This window comes from Polypterus senegalus, chromosome 2, assembly GCF_016835505.1.
Source record: "Polypterus senegalus isolate Bchr_013 chromosome 2, ASM1683550v1, whole genome shotgun sequence".
In the NCBI taxonomy this organism is placed as follows: domain Eukaryota; kingdom Metazoa; phylum Chordata; class Cladistia; order Polypteriformes; family Polypteridae; genus Polypterus; species Polypterus senegalus.
Window position 1 is genome coordinate 186,804,865 of NC_053155.1, and position 19,260 is coordinate 186,824,124.

Here is a 19,260-nt window from a genome sequence, read left to right on the forward strand (position 1 = left end):
TGTTTCAGTAGCAGAACTCATGAACATGGTTGTATATGTCACTCGCCGCTTCTTATTGTTTCGCTGCCTTCTCAATTATATAATGCATGTTTTCTTCAGCGCTTTTGAGGTCTTCCTGGTTTTCTATGTACTGCGTGATTACGTGGGAGGCGTGATGATGTCACACGAAACTCCGCCCCGGCGTTGAAGCTCATCTCCATTACAGTAAATGGAGAAAAACAGCTTCTAGTTATGACCATTACGCGTAGAATTTCGATATAAAACCTGCCCAACTTTTGTAAGGAAGCTGTAAGGAATGAACCTGCCAAATTTCAGCCTTCCACCCACACGGGAAGTTGGAGAATTAGTGATGAGTCAGTGAGTGAGTGAGTGAGTGAGTGAGTGAGGGCTTTGCCTTTTATTAGTATATATATATATATATATATATATATATATATATATATATATATATATATATATATATATATAAAACAATTTTATGTCACTTTTTTGTCACGCTTTAAATCAGACTTATTTTAAAACCTACATATATATGTTTGGTATCATTCTTTGTTGGATTTTCAGATTCATATTCCGTTTTTAAATTATAACCTAAAATATCAAGAACTCATGTCCCACGAGATGAGACTTTGTGCCAACAAATTTAACAACGGCCAGGACTGGAAATAAAATGGCAGAAGCAGCAAATCAGCAGCTGATCGAGCAAAGAGGAGGTAAAAAAACACTGTATTTGTTTCCCATTGTATCACTGTTTATGAGGGGGTTTCAGAGGAGTGGCCGCATATCCTTAAGGTGCCACAACACGAGTGGCAGAGACGCAAAGTGGCTGGCATGGCCACAGGGGTTGGCAAGCAAAGTGAGCAGGGGGTGTGCCCCCTAGTATTTATATGTATATATTTTGTATATAATAAGAACAAAAAAAGGTATTTTTATTATCTTGATTGTTCCCTTGGTATCTGCACTGGTACAAATGATGCAGAACATCTTTATTAAACAGACAGGCACACTTAGAAGTCCTTTACAATGCCACACAGGGATACATTTGGGTTTTCTGCTGCAATCACACTGTAGTGTCTCATGCTCCTGAACTACCTCCACTGCATTTCTTCAAAGTACATGTCAAAATCCTGACTTATGGTGAGAAGTACCTATGTGCCAAATTTGTAGTCTCTGGATTGAAAAACAAAGCCTTGCACAATCAAAAACAGTTGGAATTTAAGCTTTTCAGATGCAGAGATAGTTGAAAGTGCTTTACAAATAGTAAATGAAAAATGACATTTTCTGCTGTGGGTTGGCACCCTGCCCAGGATTGGTTCCTGCCTTGTGCCCTGTGTTGGCTGGGATTGGCTCCAGCAGACCCCCGTGACCCTGTATTCGGATTCAGTGGGTTAGAAAATGGATGGATGGAAAATGACATTTTCAAAAAGAGGTAAAATAGAAGAATCCCTTTTTTTTATCAGTCTCTGAAGGTTAAAATGATAAAAGTCATTGTATGATTTTCACACATATGCTATAGTTAGATGTCCAGGAAGGAGAAGAAAAAAGAAAACTCCAGCTGGTGCAAATGCTGGAGTCAATAAACCTCTAGGGGATCTAAGGCCAGAAGACCACTCAGACCCACCTGGGCATTCAACAGTACTTAAATATCCATCTTAATAGAAGGATAAGGGTTTGTCTGTGTGCCTGTCCATTTGATATGTCTTTGACACTTCATTACATGGTGCATCATAAATGTTAACACTGCCTTTACAAAATGGCATATAACAGAGACCATTAAAGTCTGCTTTGATTACATAGGTTTCAATCAGTCTTAGACATGATAAAAAGTCCTAGCGGATTCAGTGCTGCAGGTACATTATAACAGTCGGATCCTTCAGTATTCCCTGTGTTGACAAATGCATGCCTTAGATGGTAAACATCTACAGTAAAAGATAAAATGCTGTACATTGTTCTTCTGTTATGCATGTAGCAAAAGCAGCAGATACGTTGGTCCCACTAATGGAAAGAGATTTCTGGATAGAAAAGTATTTTTCTACAATTATTGATTCTGCATTACACATAAACTAAATAGGTGGGTTTGACAGCTTGAATTAGGACCACTTTGTAGCTCATTGTACCACACTACAAACTGCACTGGGCACAATTCTGTTTTTCACCAGTGCTCAACAGTGAGCTTGTTTGTCCTAGTCATGCAGGGATAGTATAATGGACAATTATAATCGTCAGAATTAAACAGGCAATATAAAACTACTTAAAATGATTTATGATCACAGCAACATGCTTCATCATTGTATAGGAAATGTCCAGCTTACTGAAATGAAATATCAGTCTTCCTTAATCTTTTTATAAAATAATAAAGTTTATTATATTACACAACAACCACTCCCTGCTTCATAATACAGTAAGTCACCTAAAGGAAGATAACAAAGACAGCCAAATGAAAAAAAAAGACAGTGAGGCAACCTTAAGCACTAATTATGTTAACAAAACAAAGGGAGGACTAGCTCCTCAGGAAAGAAGGCCCTCAATTTCTTTCAGCTTAGTATTGCGCCTTTTTCTTGTCTGTTTCAATTCTGCATCATACTTTCAACCCCTTTGTCTCTTGAACACCTGCTCCTCGGATGCAAGGAGGAGAAGTGAAACACTTGTCTACACCACTCAGCTTAAAGAAATTTGCTTCACCATCATTTTCAAGTGATGGAATTTTTTTTTTGGCCAGCAGCAAAACTTCCTACACTTCGAAACAGGTCAGAAGCATGTTTTGGCCTGGCTAGTACTTGGGTGGGAGAAATTTCTAGGAAAAGCTTGATTTATGGCTGGGAGAGATGATGGTGAGGCCAGCAGAGAGAGAGCTTACCTTGTGATCTGAATGTGGATCCCAATGCTCCAGTGCTTTGATGGGAACACTGTGCTCTAACAATGGTGCCATCCTTTGGATGAGAAATAAAATTGAAGTTTTGACTCTCTGTAGTCATCTTTCAAAAAGAGTGAGGTGTCCCTCAAAGTCCTGGCTAAATCACCCACCACAACCTCATCCATTCCAGCCGCCTAATCATCCCTTGTTTCTAGGTGACTAACTGTCTCTCCCACCCCTTCATCACCTAATGAATGGCTGTTGTCCCATCATCCTTGTGGATGCTACATATTCGCAGGGGTTGAAGTGGCTTCCTGCTGCCTATGTAAAGAATTTTGAGTAGTGAGAAATGTGTTATATAAGGTAACTATTATTTCTTGTTATTTTTGTGATTCCATGAAATTGTGCTTCCTTGTAGCTCAGGTTCAGTTCCTAGCTTGTTACTTTCTGTGTACATCAGGGTAATTTATGACACTAATTAGGGAGACTATATATTGTAATGGACTTGTGTCCCAACCAGGGCGGTCATATCCTTTGCAACAAATGTTATGCAAAGATAAGTCAAGCAAACCGACACATTTTATTGGCTTACTGAACAGATTACGGTATGCAAGCTTTCGAGGCAACTCAGGCCCTTTCTTGATCACAAACTGTTTTGAACAAGAGGCCTGAGCTTCCTCGAAAGCTTGTATACTGTAATCTGTTCAGGTAGCCAGTAAAAAATGGATTGGATACTGTTAGAAGTTAAGGCCATCAGTATGAAGTTATTTCATGCTGTGGGGTGTGTAGTCGCTGCTAATAGATTAATGCTTTCCATCAGCTGGGCACTTGTTGTAAATCCAGAGACATCTCAGATATGAAGTGGAATACTGGAGAGAGCTGCTCTGCACAGGAGAGAAGCAGACATCCATTTATACTGTCTGGGTCAGAACTTTTTTTCTTATATTTAATTTGTGCATAACAGCAGCATTTGGGAACAAACTGTTTAGTACAATCTGCTGCTAAAATTCTTTAACTATGTGCTGTTAAATTCAGAGCAAGTAAAAATGCAGGCCTTTATCCAGCCCTTATCACAACAGCTTATGTTACCCAGGGTCAGAGGTGTGCACAGACCATCGTGGTAGGAGCAGGTGCACAGCAAAAGCTTGCCTTATCAGTCTGTTTCAAGGTCAGTAATAAATAAGCTCACAGAGGGGAACCTGTTGTTGCAAATTAACCTGGTAATTTATCGCAGAGGCGTAGGAGGACATCCACACATATTCTCATGTGTCTTGGAATTCTTGCTTTATGGGAACACATCCACTTTTCCCAGGCAGGCTTGAATAGAGGCAGAATAGATATTCTTGGATTAAATATGTTTCTTGAAGAGTGTTGCTAGGTTTAAGGTCCAAGCAGTACAGAGTTTAGTTATCTGCCCAGAGATTTATTAGAATGGAAACTGATGTTTGATAGGGTGCGGGGGCCTGGCTAAAGGCAGTACACACAACCTGATAGGAATGTCGGAGGCAGTGCTGGTCAAAGCCCATTTGGAGCCTTAGGTGGGGTTGATGGACATCACCTCAGGTTGTCCATAGTGGGTAGTTGGTATTATCAGAGTTCGATAACCTGTTGGGGTCCCCTTAACATTCATAAATGGCATCTCTCAGGTGACAGCACCCTAGATGGCCATCTATGTCACTTAACTAATTGACTGACTCTGGTCAGAGGAAGACATCTGAAGAAGGAGAAAGCCAAATTGGGACTACTCAGAAGTCAGCACACTGTGCACCGAAAAAAGAGGTCATCAGTTTTCCAGAGGTTTGTGAGCATACAGACATCAATATTAGTGAGAGTTAGAATATTTTGCTGGCCATAAAGGAGCTATAATCCTGGCTCAGGGAAGTGTTTAGAGTATAAACGAGGTCACATGTCTGTCCCTTTCAGCACACAACTACCTTACTCGAAAGAAAACTGATAAACTGCACCCTATCTCCATGCTTTACCCCACCTTACCCAGCCTCTAGAGTATTAAAGCTCCACACTGCCATTTTTATCTTTTCTGTCTCAAAGAATGGATCACAGAAGAGATTACTGAGTAATGGCTGCACAATTTCTTGCTTCTACAAAGATAACCACCAGCACATCTACATAAATGAAACCTTCTCGGTTTGAGACCTAAACGTTTCTTATACTCACCTTATGTCTTTTTAAAATGTTGATAACTAGTGGCAGTTTTCTTTGGTGGGCAGTAGATGCTCTATAAAGTGGGCTCGTTTCACAATATGGGTATAGTGCGCTATGTCTATTTAAAGGTGAAAGAAATAAGGAAGCTCAAAGTCTGTCTGGTTTTCTTTAAGTTTGGGAAGACTATCAAATAAAGGCACATGAGCTGCCCTAAAGGGTCTATGAAACGTCTCAATGACAAATCACAGAGAGTTTGAATAAACAGCAGTGAAGGAAAAACACTAAAATAGGTGAAAGAATATCAGCTTTAATATTTTTATCAGTTTTTGTCTCCTCTAGCTTTTGATGTCGTGCTTGTATGTTGTTGTCATTTTTTACTTTTTTGTTTGATTTTGTTCCATTTAATTATCCCAGCACAGAGCTTATTGCTCTGCTATTAGCCTGTTGCCAAAGTTATCTTCCAATTTAAACTGTGCTGCAAATATGTTTTTTTTTTTATTTTATTGAAATCACACAACATTCCATACAAATAGATCAATTTTACAAGAATAGAACTGAAAACAAATCAACCCCCACCCCTGAGAAAGAGAGCATGGGCAGCAGAATAAAACTTAAACCTAGTAAAAATAAGTAAATAGATAAATTAATGAGTGAATATAGATGAATGGAGAAGAAAAAGAAAGAATAGGGAGATAATCTACATCCTCAGTGCTTTAAAAGCTTATTCTAAAATGTTATTGATTAGACCCTGCCATGTTTTGAAAAATGTCTGAACAGATCCACTAAGTGAGAATTTGATTTTTTCCAATTTCAAATAGTATATAACATCAGTTACCCACTAAAACTTAAAAGGGGAGAGTTAGGATTCTTCCAGCTGAGCAAGATAAGTCTGTGTGCCAGTAGTGTAGTAAAGGCAATGACAGTTTGTCTGTCCTTCTCCACTTTAAGCCTATCTGGAAGTTCACCAAACACAGCTGTTAATGGGTTAGGAGGGATTGTGACACCAAAGCTGTCTGAAAGGTAATTAAAAATGTTGGTCCAGAATGATGTTCATTTGGTGCAGGACCAAAACATGTGACCCAGTGAGGCTGGAACTTGATTGCAGCGTTCGCAGGTTGGATCTTGCCCTGGTAACATTTTGGACAATTTTAAACAAGACAGATGTGCTTGATAAATAATTTTGAGTTGAATAATTGTATGCTTTGCACACATGCCTCCCCAAAATGAATTCTCTGCATTGCTACCTTCCACTCCTTTTCTGAGATGTTGAGGGAGAGATCCTTTTCCCACTCTCCTCTTAGATCTTTGAAAGGGAGAGAGTGTAAAATGGTTTTATAAATTGCAGAGATGCTGTCTAAGTCCTTGAAACTGATCAATATTTTTTCCAGCATAGAGGGAGGTGGGAGGTGAGGAAAATTAGGCAGGTTCTGTTTAACAATGTTTCTAATTTGAAGATAGTGAAAGAAATGTGTTGCTGAAAAGTTAAATTTGGAGTGTAATTGTTTATAGGATGTGAAGACGTTGTCTATGTACAGATCTCTAAGTGATTTAATCCCAAATGTTTTCCAGACATTAACAACTTCATATGTTTGAGAGGGTTGAAAAAGGTGGTTCTCGTGCAGTTATCACAGTTAAAAGCTTATCTATCTTAAAATGCTTCCTACATTGGTTCCATATTCTGAGTGAGTGAAGCACTACTGGTTATTAGTATATTGGTGATAATTTGCATTTATTGGGGCGCAGAGCAAGTAATATCAAGAGGAACTGCAGGATTTTATTTCTATTGCAGACCAAGCCTGTATATGTTCATCTATTTGTGTCAATGTCCAGGTTTTTAAATGTTGTATATTTGCAGCCCAGTAGTAAATTTGAAAGTTAGGTAGAGCCATGCCACCTTCTGTCTATGGCCTTTGTAGGGTTGCTCTATTGATACGTGGATGTTTTGAATTCAAAATAAATGTGGTTATGGTTGAATCTAATTTCTTAAAGAACGATTTATTGTGCTGCAAATATCTTCTGTGTCCTCATAAACCAAACAAGTCCTTAATGTTCCTTCATTTCTAGAAGTTCAAGCAACTAAAATTATGATCAAATAATGCTGAAAAATTAGCCATGGACACTATTATCTTTGCGCCATCAATATAAAGTGAAGGGCTTTTATTGTGCCAGGTCACAAAAACATACTCTTTTAGCCTGAACAGGCCATCAGCTCAGCTGTGGTAGCACCATGTTGTTTCATTACTGTTACTCACTGAATTAGGCCTTACTGACATCTTCTGGGTCACCTGCCGTCTAGCATACTGGGAAATTGCCATAACTCACTTTCGCCTGTTTTGGTATCTCTGATTACTGACCTTCTGGAGAACCCAGGACTGAGAAAGAACATACTGTACCACCATCACGCCCTTAGAGGTAGCTGCTTCCTCCAGCCTTGATCTAGAGAAAAATACTAGCAAGATGATGCCCTGTTGAGTTTGTCAGGAAATGTGTGACAGGATGGAGTTGCGGAACTTGACGAGCCATGAAGACAAGAGATAATAAAACAACAATTTTATTCAAGTACACCACCCATACATTCTATGCAGAAGGTCAAAGTCAAATGTGAGGTGAAAATGCAAATTAATAAACATTCAGATGAAAAAACAGTAAGCTAAGAAAATGACAAATATTATTATTTGAGTTTACAAAATATAGCAAAGGGATGTGAGGCTTCCAAAGGACCCATAAAACCAGGCCAGGCCCCTGCTTGGAATAAGCCTTGCCCTTGACAGCCTGACCACAAACTCCTTTGGCAGGGTTCAGTCTGAGCAGACACAAAATGGGCATCTGGCTTCAAAAGTTCAAAATATTGAAATGTTCCAAGAAATTACCAAAAAATGAATGAAAAAGTACAACTTGGGAGAGGAACCATGAAAACCACTGATGTGGAAACTTGTCTAACACAAAATATTTATATTGCTGATATTTATGTTAGGATCAAAAAGATAAAAAAATGGCAAAAAAGAACCAAAAATCTTTTATTGTTTGGTGCAATGGTGATAGTTCCTAATCTTCATGCACCCAATGAAGATAACATACTTAGCGAGACAACACCTTACTGGCCATGAGCTGCCCAGCTTGAGGCAGACAAAAGCTGTCCAGTGGGATTCGAGAATCTTTCCCACCATCTGGAGCAACCCACCAAATAGGCATTGGCATATAACTGGTATCCGTGGCTTCTCATGCAAAGCTGGAGTGTCCTCTACAGGTTGCAGGTGTAGTTTTATATGGCCAGATGTAAACCTTGGCAGTATTGTATGGAGGTCAAGCAATTGACCATACATCATGCACCCAACTACGTTGCTGACGGAGTCAAAGGAACAGCATTTTGCAGTTACAGTTTGGCACCAGCAGCATCACAGGAGTTGCCAGAAAGAGGTTATAGAAGTGAAAAACTGCCTTAGGGACTTCTGACTCCAGATATTATCTTCAGGTTTACTCCAAAAGCCTTATCTATGGTTAAATATACTGTAAGGCAACAGTGGTTTTGAATCAGCGTTTTCCTTTCTAGACAGGCTGCCTTTCTGGACTTATAAGCCCCATTTGCCTGAGACTCGGGTCGTCTACCCCCCCATACAAATGCATTTGCAATCGCCACTACCAACAAACCAAAAATAGGCAACAAGAATTTGCCTAAAAAGCCATCCAAAATGAACAAGTCTGAAAATTAAATCTTAAACTGAAATCACAAAATCAGAAGCAAAATACTAAGAATCTAAAAAAAAAAAAATACTCAAAATGATACATTCTCCTGAAACATAAGTTATTGGACAACTGAATGATCCACTTTCTGACTCACAGTATAAAGACAACTGTGATGTCAGGGTGGTCCAGCCTCATGGGATTCCACCCACGAAACACAACTGACACAGAAGAACATGTAATACATTCCTCCGCAGCACGCGGCATCTTAGATGATGCAGCCGCCTTCTCCTTCAGCTTCTGCAGCTCCACGGAGAGAACACATAGCACCTGCAACAAAGGTGACTCTACCGGCCAAAGGCACTCCTCCGGCTCACGCAGAGCCACTGGCAAGGACAGGAAGACAGCCGACGGTGGGCTTACCTGTCTGTCGGCCGCATACGTCGACTGCCTCCTACGGGCCTCTCCCTCTGGCCCAATCGGGTCTCTCTCTCTGGCACGAGACGGACATTCCTTGGTCCTGCCTCCAACCAATCATCAGCGGGCACACAAGACACACCGCCCAATCCCGTGCCTGTCGCAAGATAGGACCTCCGGTCCGCAGCCATCTTGTCTCCCCCTTTCCAGGTGCAGTGGCGTGCCTCCTGGCAGCCTCGCAGCTGCTGCAGCGGAGTGTGGACCGGCATGCTCCTGCCACGGATCATCCCTGCCTGAAGAAAACAAGGTAAGTCCGACCCCGAAGGGCCGACTACTGCGGGGCAGGGCACTTACCTCCCGGATCCCGTTACTCCGAGGCGCCTGCCTCGGTGTGGCCTTCTCTGTTGCAACGCTGGCCTTGCTGTCCTTTGTGGCAGCGCGTCCTTCGGAGTCCGCTGCTCTCCGGCAATGCCCATTCTCCTTCCTCCGGACCCGGGGAACATGGCCTTTCTGCGGACCGGCGGCGGTCCGTGGTGAGAACTGTTCCCGTGGGGTTGTGCATGTGCTGCTCCTGCAGTGAGTGTTTGGGATCCGCTGCTGTGCCGTGCCGTCACAGAATGATTTGTTACTGCAGGTCCCCGTCTTGTAACAGACGGAGCATCCTGCCGGCTACGCCACTGTGGAACGGGTCCCGGACACAGACAGATGGACATTGTTTGTTCACCCAACACACTCATTTATTTACAATATATTTACAAGTCAATAGTGCACACCCAGTGCCTCCAGCACTGATCCCCCAAAGTCCAGGCCTCACAGTTTCAAGTGCCTTCCTTCTGGCCGCCTCCACTCCTCTCTCCGAGCTCTGTCCTCTTCCACCCGACTCTTGCTACTGAATGAAGGTTGGAAATAAAAGTACCTGTGCACTTAACACCACCTCTTGACTGTGTGTGTCCTCACTTGCCAGGATTCATCCTTGGGTACATTTCTGACAGTTATGGAAATGTCACAGGGAGTATGGAGCTAACCCAGGCCATCTACCTGTAGGACATTCGTTAATTGAAATGACCAGGTATCTAAAGTAACCCTTAATGCTACCTCACTTTTTGGGAAGCAACTGAGTCTCTGTTCCGCCACCTGTAATTGTATGTTTTACTTTAGCTTCCATGGGTCCTTCAGTCTTTCTTTCTCTCTCTCTATTATTATTATTTGTCATGCATCTCAGAAATTTTCCCAGGAATTGCCATAAAAGTCACACTAGGATAAAAGTGCATTGTGTAGGACTTAACGAGTGTTTACAAAGCATACTAGTCCCAGTCCTAGCAAGAAGTAGGAGTTTATGTGTGAGAATGAATGATGTCACGGTTTTACGACACCCCTTACCATTAACTGACAGTAATGATGATGCTTTGTAGTTTTCTGATATTGAGGCTCCACCACAAAGATAATAATAATAATAATAATAATAATAATAATAATAATAATAATAATAGGTATAAGAAATAGGAAAACATAAGGTAGGATATTCTGCTGAGTTGCACATAATGCTTGCCACTTTACAAAATCATGAATTATATCATAACAAACACCAAGATGGAAAGATCAAGGCAAACACATTGAAAGAGTGTAAAGCCTGATAATGGGTATATGTATTTAACAATAGATGATCCAGGGATTGTTCCTGCATTGCTCCCTATGCTTTCTGGGTTAGAGTTCAGCTTCCATGTATTCCTGCACAGAATACAGTTTGCTTAGAAAATGGATGGACGAATGGGTGGATAGGTGATCCATGGCAGTATTTTCTGCTATGCCAACAGAAAATGCCTCATATGGCAATTGTTGTACTAAAACTAGTGTGAGATATGGCCGGCCAGTCAGTCCCGGCCAATACCCCCAGGCCACCAGGTGGAGCCATCCCTGCATCATGGAGGGGCCCCAAATTCCAGCAGGGACTCATGAAAATTGGAGTCTTCCAGTGCAACCCTGATGAATAAGTGGGTGCCACCAGGAGATGCTGCTGGGAGGCCCAGAGACATTGGGGTTTACTACAAACCGGAAGTATGTCATAGTCATGCAGACGGAAGGACTGACGTATTTCCAGGATGAAGAAAAAAGGACTTTTTATATAACCCAGAAGTGATGAGGAATCATAGACTGAGGGATGAAGCACTTTTGGGTTGAACAGTATAAAGGATTGTGGGAAAACAAGACGGGTGAGCTGAGTCGGTAGGAAGGGTGGCAACGCGTCTGGGAGTAGGAGGATTGATTTGTTTATTGTTTATTATTGTGAATTCGAGTATTGTGTCGAGTATTGTGGAGAGGAGGGTGCTTTGTGCACTGGATTATTATAATAAATCCAAACTTCAGACTTTTACCTGGTGTCTGGAGTCAACTCTGAGGGTTCAAGAGGACGACAGCGCCCCTATCTACCACAGTGATGTAGTCAGCAGGATTCTCTGGCCGTCTATTTGGCAGAGGACCTGATAAAATTTTTCTGTGGGACAAGAACCCCAAGAGAACAGCGTCTGAACACCCAGGCCAAATCGCCTGAACCCTCATTCGCCCTTACCATGGGAAAAAAGAAGCAGAAGCAGAGCGGCAGTGGAGGAGATCCACTCACCACGGCCGACACCCAGGAGGGGTTACAGAGCGGCTGCACAGCACGAGAGAGGCCTCCGGATGAAGATCACTATACCAAGGTATGTGCTGGCATATTTAACGAACATATATTTAAAACATCTCATTTAGTACCGTGCACAGAGAATGTCATACGGAGGCTCTGCGGGAGGCAGAAAAATCTTTTGAAGATGGCAGTGCGCTCTCAGTTGAGCTGGTGGGAAAAACAAAGGACTTACGCAAGTCGGGTGCTGGTTGTAGAACACATGACCTGCCCAGAGGAGCTCTTGGTAGAAAGCAGTCAGAACAACGCTGCAGTCAGCTTTGCCCATAAGAAGATGGACTTGAGATTTCCAAAGGGGAAGGGGGAGGCAAACGAAGCACTGCTCACCCCGCAAGAAGTTAAGGAGGGCCAGGAAATGGCTGGTCAATCCGCTGACAAATTATTACAGAGAAATCGCAGTCAGCCAAAGATGACGGCCTGGTCCTCTGACACGGAAAACTCTATATCCTAGGTACTTTTGCGGCTCCCGTCAGAGGATGTGCCTGGAATTGACGTGCTCATTGGCTCCCAGTCGGAGGGTAAGGCTAGTGTTGGCTGAGCCTACCTCCGGCTGAAAAAAATAACAGTATGGATGTGCGGGAACACAAGAGGCTGATTGAGCCCGTGCAAAGTGTTTTTCAGGTGCTGAAGGTGGTCGAAGAAGTTATAAAGAACTTGGGAGCAACGATCGAAGCACCATTACGAAAGCTAGAGGAATACCTACGGTGGATCAGTTGGGATCCTCCAATATTAAAGAATATGGCGGTACAGGTAAGAGAGCCCCGTACCGTATATCATAGAGGGTCGCAGTGTGATTCGGGCCCGCGATTAATCAGTAGCGGGTGCCAAGACACTGTGAACCCTACAAAAGAGTGTGCGATGCTAACAGAGCAGTCGGGGGAAGGGTCGATTGAGCCGGTGCAGCTGGATGGTGCTGTCTCACGGAGCAATGCAATCCTGAAGACCCTGACCCCTATTGTATGCAAATCCAAAGGGGTGCAGATAGTAAAGGATCTTTCTCTAACACATAGAGAGATTCAAACTGTGGAAAAGCCCCAGAGTAAAAAGAAGATCCCAAGTGAGAAACAGGGGTCTCATGATAAGGGAGCTGACAGCTCAAGGGTGGCCGTGGAACCCTCCTCAGTGGAGAGAAGGGCGGAGCCAGAGTTTCCAAGGTGCTTCCAGTCTCAGCGAGGGATGCCAACAGGAGAGCGGCGTTGCCGACCAGGCCACATTTGGCGCAGTTGTCCTAGGAGAACAGGGGATCAACGGTCATATTTTTACAAGGTTCCCCTGAGGTCCTCAAAGGAATATAATTGTCAATAACAAGGCCCGACCATTGAATCCTCTTGGAGGAAGACATCCCTCATGGGGCTGGCTGCTTCGAACCAGGGTTCTTCTCTGGGAAATATGGCCGACCAGACATCCCGGCCAATGCCCCCAGGCCGCCAGGTGGAGCTATCCCTGGAGGGGCCCCAAATTCCAGCAGGGACTCATGGGAATTGGAGTCTTCCAGTGCAACCCTGCTGGATAACGTGGGGGCCACCAGGAGATGCTGCTGGGAAGCCCAGAGACATTGGGGTTTACTACAAACCTGAAGTACGTCATAGTCATGGAGATGGAAGGACTGACATACTTCTGGGATGCAGAAAAAAGGACTTTTTATATAACCCGGAAGTGATGGGGAATCATGGACTGAGGGATGAAGCACTTTTCGGGTTGAACGGTATAAAGGATTGTGGGAAACCCAGACGGGTGAGCTGAGTAGGGAGGAAGGGTGGCAACGCATCTGGGAGTAGGATTGATTTATTTATTGTTTATTATTGCGAATTGGTTTATGAGTATTGTGGAGAGGAGGGTGCTTTGTGCACTGGATTATTATAATAAATCCCAACTTTGGACTTTTACCTGGTGTCTGGAGTCAACTCTGAGGGTTCAAGAGGACGACAGGGCCCCCTATCAACCACACTAGCCACAACTATTCTTGCACTATTTCTGTAGTCAAGTTCACTCTTTCGGTGTGCTGATAGTTTTGCACTGTGTCATGCTGTGTCCCTCTTTGTGATTCCCCCTTTTATCTTCTGTGAGGCTCTGTTTATGCAATGACCTGGGAGTGTCTTCTTGAAACTTCCCAGGCTTGTAAAGTGAAACGGTAACATTCCAGGGGTTTGTGGGATGCCATGCTTAGCTCAAGAAAATGTATTTTGAGTTTTAACTCACGCATTGTAAGAGTGTTTAAAGTTTGGTGTGAATTTTGAGAAATGCTTGGTTTTGACATACACAGCTGAAAAGCTGCATTTTATAAATAACATTACACTTTCATTTTGGCTGACAGCACATGACTTCATGTAACTAAATTTGTTATGAATATTATTCCACCCCTGTCAAAACAGAACTTGTTTTCCTACTCTGAAGCACTTGGTAAATATGGGCACAGAGCTGGCATATTTACTGTAGGTCCTGTGAGCAACAAGGATTTGTTTTCTGTTTCTTTAATTGAAAAGTTTATTGCTTTTCTGTTTGCATTTTTGGCGTGTACATATTACCTAAAACAAGTTTTTCGTATACAGACAGCCCCTGCTATACAGTTCTCTGCTAGATGGTTTTTATTCAAGAGATTAGCTTGCTATGCAACACTTTATTCACGAGAATATATCAGTAACCACTAAAACCAAATGAATCATCTTGAAGTAGAACACAGTTAAGAGCAAATTTTGGTAATTAGCAATCCACCACCTATCTAGTCAAGAAAATGCACTTATAAGCATTATACGAGTAATACTGTACTGTAATTATATACATCAGGAAAGAATGTTCATGATAACAAGTTTAAGATGTTAAAGGCACTGTACAATATTATAAAACTTCATAAGCAAAATTAACTAAGACAAACCAAATGAACCACACACATCCAACGTTACATGTGTGAGTGTTTACACTTACCTTCCTATTTTTCTCCATTGCTGTTCCAGTTAATGTTTAATGAAGCTTGATGAGAAATTCTTGAAGCTTTTTCAGAAGGGTTTTCCTCATAATTCGCTTCATCAATCTTCTTTCTCCTTCTCCTCCTATTCTTCCAACTAAATACAATTCACCATAAAGTTATTGTTCTCAACAAGAAAATATTGTGATTTTTGGTTTTAAAGCCTGCAGAGCTATTTACTTTTATAGTTATTACAATGACCTCATCACAACATTTTGGTACAGGTTTGTATTATAGGTGTTGCCATTTTGTTCTTGTTTTCATCATGCTGGTTAAAACATCAGCATCTGTAGCTTCATGGCAAAAGCTATGAATACTTATGTACATGTGATTTCTCAGTTTTTTTATTTTCAATAAATTTGCAAAAACCTCAAGTAAACCTTTGTCACTTTGTCATTATGGGGTGTTGTGTGTAGAATTCTGAGGAAAAAAATGAATTTAATCCATTTTGGAATAAGGCTGTAACATAACAAAATGTGGAAAAAGTGATGCGCTGTGAATACGTTCTGGATGCACTGTACTCCCAGTTGATTATTTAAATTTAGGCTGTGCTTAAATAATGGTAAATAATTTTGCCACACCAGGACAGGATTAAGGGTGAGTTGGTGGGTCCCATGAACTTTTTTTGCCTGGGGCCCCCTAAGTGCTCAACTCACGCCTGACAGGGAGGATAAGAAAGTAAAAACTCCATTTGGCAAGATGTTAGAAAAAATGAACCTCTGGGGATACCAAGACCAAAAATATACCCAACTCTCCACTGTACGTTCTACATTCCATGATGTGTCACCATTATCAGGATAATCTCGTGGTCGCTCTTTCTCTTCATTTTCCTGGCATCTTAGGTAGCTGCAGTATACATTAGATCGGAGTGTGCACCACCATAGAATACAGGAACAAAAAAAAAAAACACCCAAAATTCGTGATTAGTGACCATCCAACAAAACAGCAAATACAGTTACATTTAATGAAAAGAATCAATTTTCTTCTCCCCTCTGTCTGAAAGAATGCTAGGGATGCTTGAACCATCTTAAGTGATCAAAAAATAAAACAGATTGCAAAAGTGGGTTGTGAGTAGTTTTTTTGAAATGTTCAACCCCATTGGCTCAGCATGTCTATAATGATAAACTATTCCAGATTTCTAGTGCTTAGAAAACCTTCTCTGTATCTCCTGGTTAAGGATCTCTGTACAATTTCACCAATTACCTTGCTTTCAATGGGCATCACAACAAGAAGATTCTTCACCATTTGGAAGGTAAGAAAATTTGCTTAATTTACTGAAATTAACTGCAATTTATTTTCTATTTATTTATTTGAGTGTTATACTGTATTGCCTTTAATTTTTAAGTTAATAACTTGTATTAGTTGGAAAATGAACAATGCTCAGGTCTACCTTAACTGAAGTTTCCATCTCTGTAATGGAAAATAGTCATGTTATGTGTCTTTTTGCTAAAGTCATTACACATTTCAGGTCCATTTTAGAACTAAATAGCGTCAATAAATTACACTTGGGTTGTATGTTTTGGGTTACAGTGACACAGAGGTGCCCCATCTTTCACCATTTGTTTATCCAATGAGTTATACAAAAGCAGTGTGGTGTAGTGGTTAAGGCTTTGGACCTTAAGGCTTTGTGGGTTCAAATCCTATTTCTGACCTATTTCTGTGTGACCATGAGCAAGTTGCATCAGAAAAGTTGTAAGTCACCTTGGATAAAGGTATCATCCAAATAAATATATGTAAATTTAAGGATTAGTGTGAGAACAGCCTTGGCCTCTGGAAATATGAATGCAGGAACACAGCAGACTTCAATACACCCAGAAATCAGTCCCCACAGTGAATGAGAACAAAGAAAGATTGGTTACTTTATGTTGTCTTACAGGAAGAAATAAAACATGAACAGCCACTGGGAGAAGAGACATGTTGACAGTTCAATTCCTGTGTGAGCAAGTCACTTATCTGTGTGTGCTCCAGCTGTAAAAATAGCTGTAAACACTTCTAATGTATCCTGACCATGTTATTCAACTTGGATGAAGGTGTCAATCAAATATACAATGATAATAATAATAAAATACTGTAATAACACATTAACCCAATTGTAATTTTTTCCCATTTGAAAAAGATTTTCAATAATTTATCTAGTAGACATGCCACAGAACAGCTCCTTATATAATTATATATTATATATATATATATTTTTTTGTTGTACAAAAACATTCTGAGAAATTTTGAACATTACTGATAAAAAATAAAACAGAAATACAAGGTTGGCTTGCATTATTACAGTTGTAGGTGCTGGAAAGCACGCTGTCCTCTGTCAGCTTACATCGCACCTTCCTAATGGATATTCAAAGCATGCATAACAATGGTTGTGCTGCCCAGAAACAGAAGGGATGGGGAAGGAATGGGGGGGGTTGGGTTGCATAAAAGCATAAACAGGTTCATTATAATTTAAATTAGTCTCTGGGGGCTGTCCTGTCTTTCACCGAATCACCAATAAAATAAAAAGCAAAAAAAAAAAGAACGTGGCAAAAGGTAATTAATTCTGGATGCTAATTTGAAATCCCTGAGGGACAAAGCTTTTAATACCTTTTAATGTTTGCCTAAAGGTTGCACCCACCAGAGCAAGGGAAGATCTAAAGGTCCATATTACCATAGGATAAAGATGGATACATGGCATACGGAAAAAACAGATTAAATTCAGACCAGACAAGAAGCTTTCTTGGCTAATACATGGTGCCACATGGTGCCATCTGCAACAATGGCAGTAGTGGATGCAGCAGCTACTGTAAATGGACTCCACTGCGATGAAGTATTTTCAGTTGAAGCCACTGTCGCAGATGGCAATGTTTGTAAGTCTCACTTAGGGAGCAGTGCTTTTAAAAGATGTACTAAAGACACTGCTGTCTCACTTCTGAATTGATGTAATGTGAGCTCCACGTGATTATGATTTCCTGTAAATTGCTGTTCTAAGGCTACCCTGTGAGGGAAATGTCTGGAATCACACAACTCCAGGCCGAATGGACTACCTTTACCAGCTGCCAGTTTTAAGAAAATGCTAGCAAGGGCTGTGTGTGCTTGTGTTCATTACAGAGGAATGTAATATAATGAGGCTAATCAAAAGTTCATTAGGAGAGATTATGTTCACATGCATTTGAAGTCAGTAGCTGGCTCCATGTTATCTGGCTAAACATTTGGAGAAATCTAGAAAAGCAGCAGACAGCTAGAGGCGGTGTCCTTAGCAGAATAGCATTTGATTGATCAGTCATTACAGTATAAGATTATTGTTGACTACTGCGACCTTTCCTTTCTGCTAGCACTGACACTCTGGGCTGTGCTACTTGTCATTCACTCACTGTGGAATAACTATTTCAGCATCACTAATTAAGTTATTTGAAAATTAATGGATGAATGGATGTGCCATTAGAATATTAGAAACTGCTTAATTTTGGGGCAAGAGTGCAAAAGCGGAATGAAACGGTAAATATGAAGTTCTGTCTGATAGCATGTCACAGCTTGAGATGAAGGTGTATCCCAAATGTAAAGACTGCCTTACTCTTATGTGTTATGATCTCTGATTTTTGAAAATTTACTTTGTAAATTCTAGCAGAGTTGCTTGCTAATTATCTATCGATCGTAGAGATTTAATTAGCAGAGATTCCAAATGGTTTGTTTTTGTCTTGTCTCAGCTAGACTTCCTCCCATGGCTGAGGTCTAAATTAATGTCTGATAACGTCTCTTTTGTTCATTTTTGATTCTTTTTATGTTGATTATGTGGATCTTTCTTTTGTTTTAACTTTGTCTATGTGTATAAGCTTCCTTTATTATATTCCATGTGTTTTGTGGGTTGTCCCCCAACAGGCCAATCACTGCCAGGAACTGCCCTCCGCTCTATAAATCCAGAAGGTCTTACAAAGTTCCTGGCAATTCATTGCAAATTCAGTGAGAGGATTTGTGTTTATGATAATTTCTGAAAATTATTTGGATCTCTGATTTTTTAACTTTCTGCTCTGTTTTTTGAACCTGAGTTTTGGAATCTGTAACTAATTTTGGAATGCCTTTGTGTTTCACGCAATTCCATTTTGCCTTCGTGCTCCAAAGAGCTTCACTGTGTTTGGAATACCTTTGTGAAGAATAAATCTTTCATTTTATAAAGAATCAGTGCTTGCCCTTATTATTAGCCAGGGTTTGCTGGAGATCTGCCCCTCTAATGGATATTATTAGAAGTGTTTGGAACTATGTGCTTTGGAACTCTTTAATGCTTAGGATTCCTAGTTCACGACAGTTCAGGACTTCCATGCACCTTAGCAAAGTTTTAAAATTCTTTATATTTTCTGTGGCATCACTTCATCTTTCTCTTGGGCATCGCCATTTTAAGGATCCAATTGCTGTAATGCTTCCTCCTCTTGCCGGGTGGTGGGTTCTCAGAGGTTGTGACACTGGCCATATTAGATCAAGGGTTTAAAAGTCAGCTCAAATGGCCAAGTTTTATCCAAGTTTAATGGATGATCC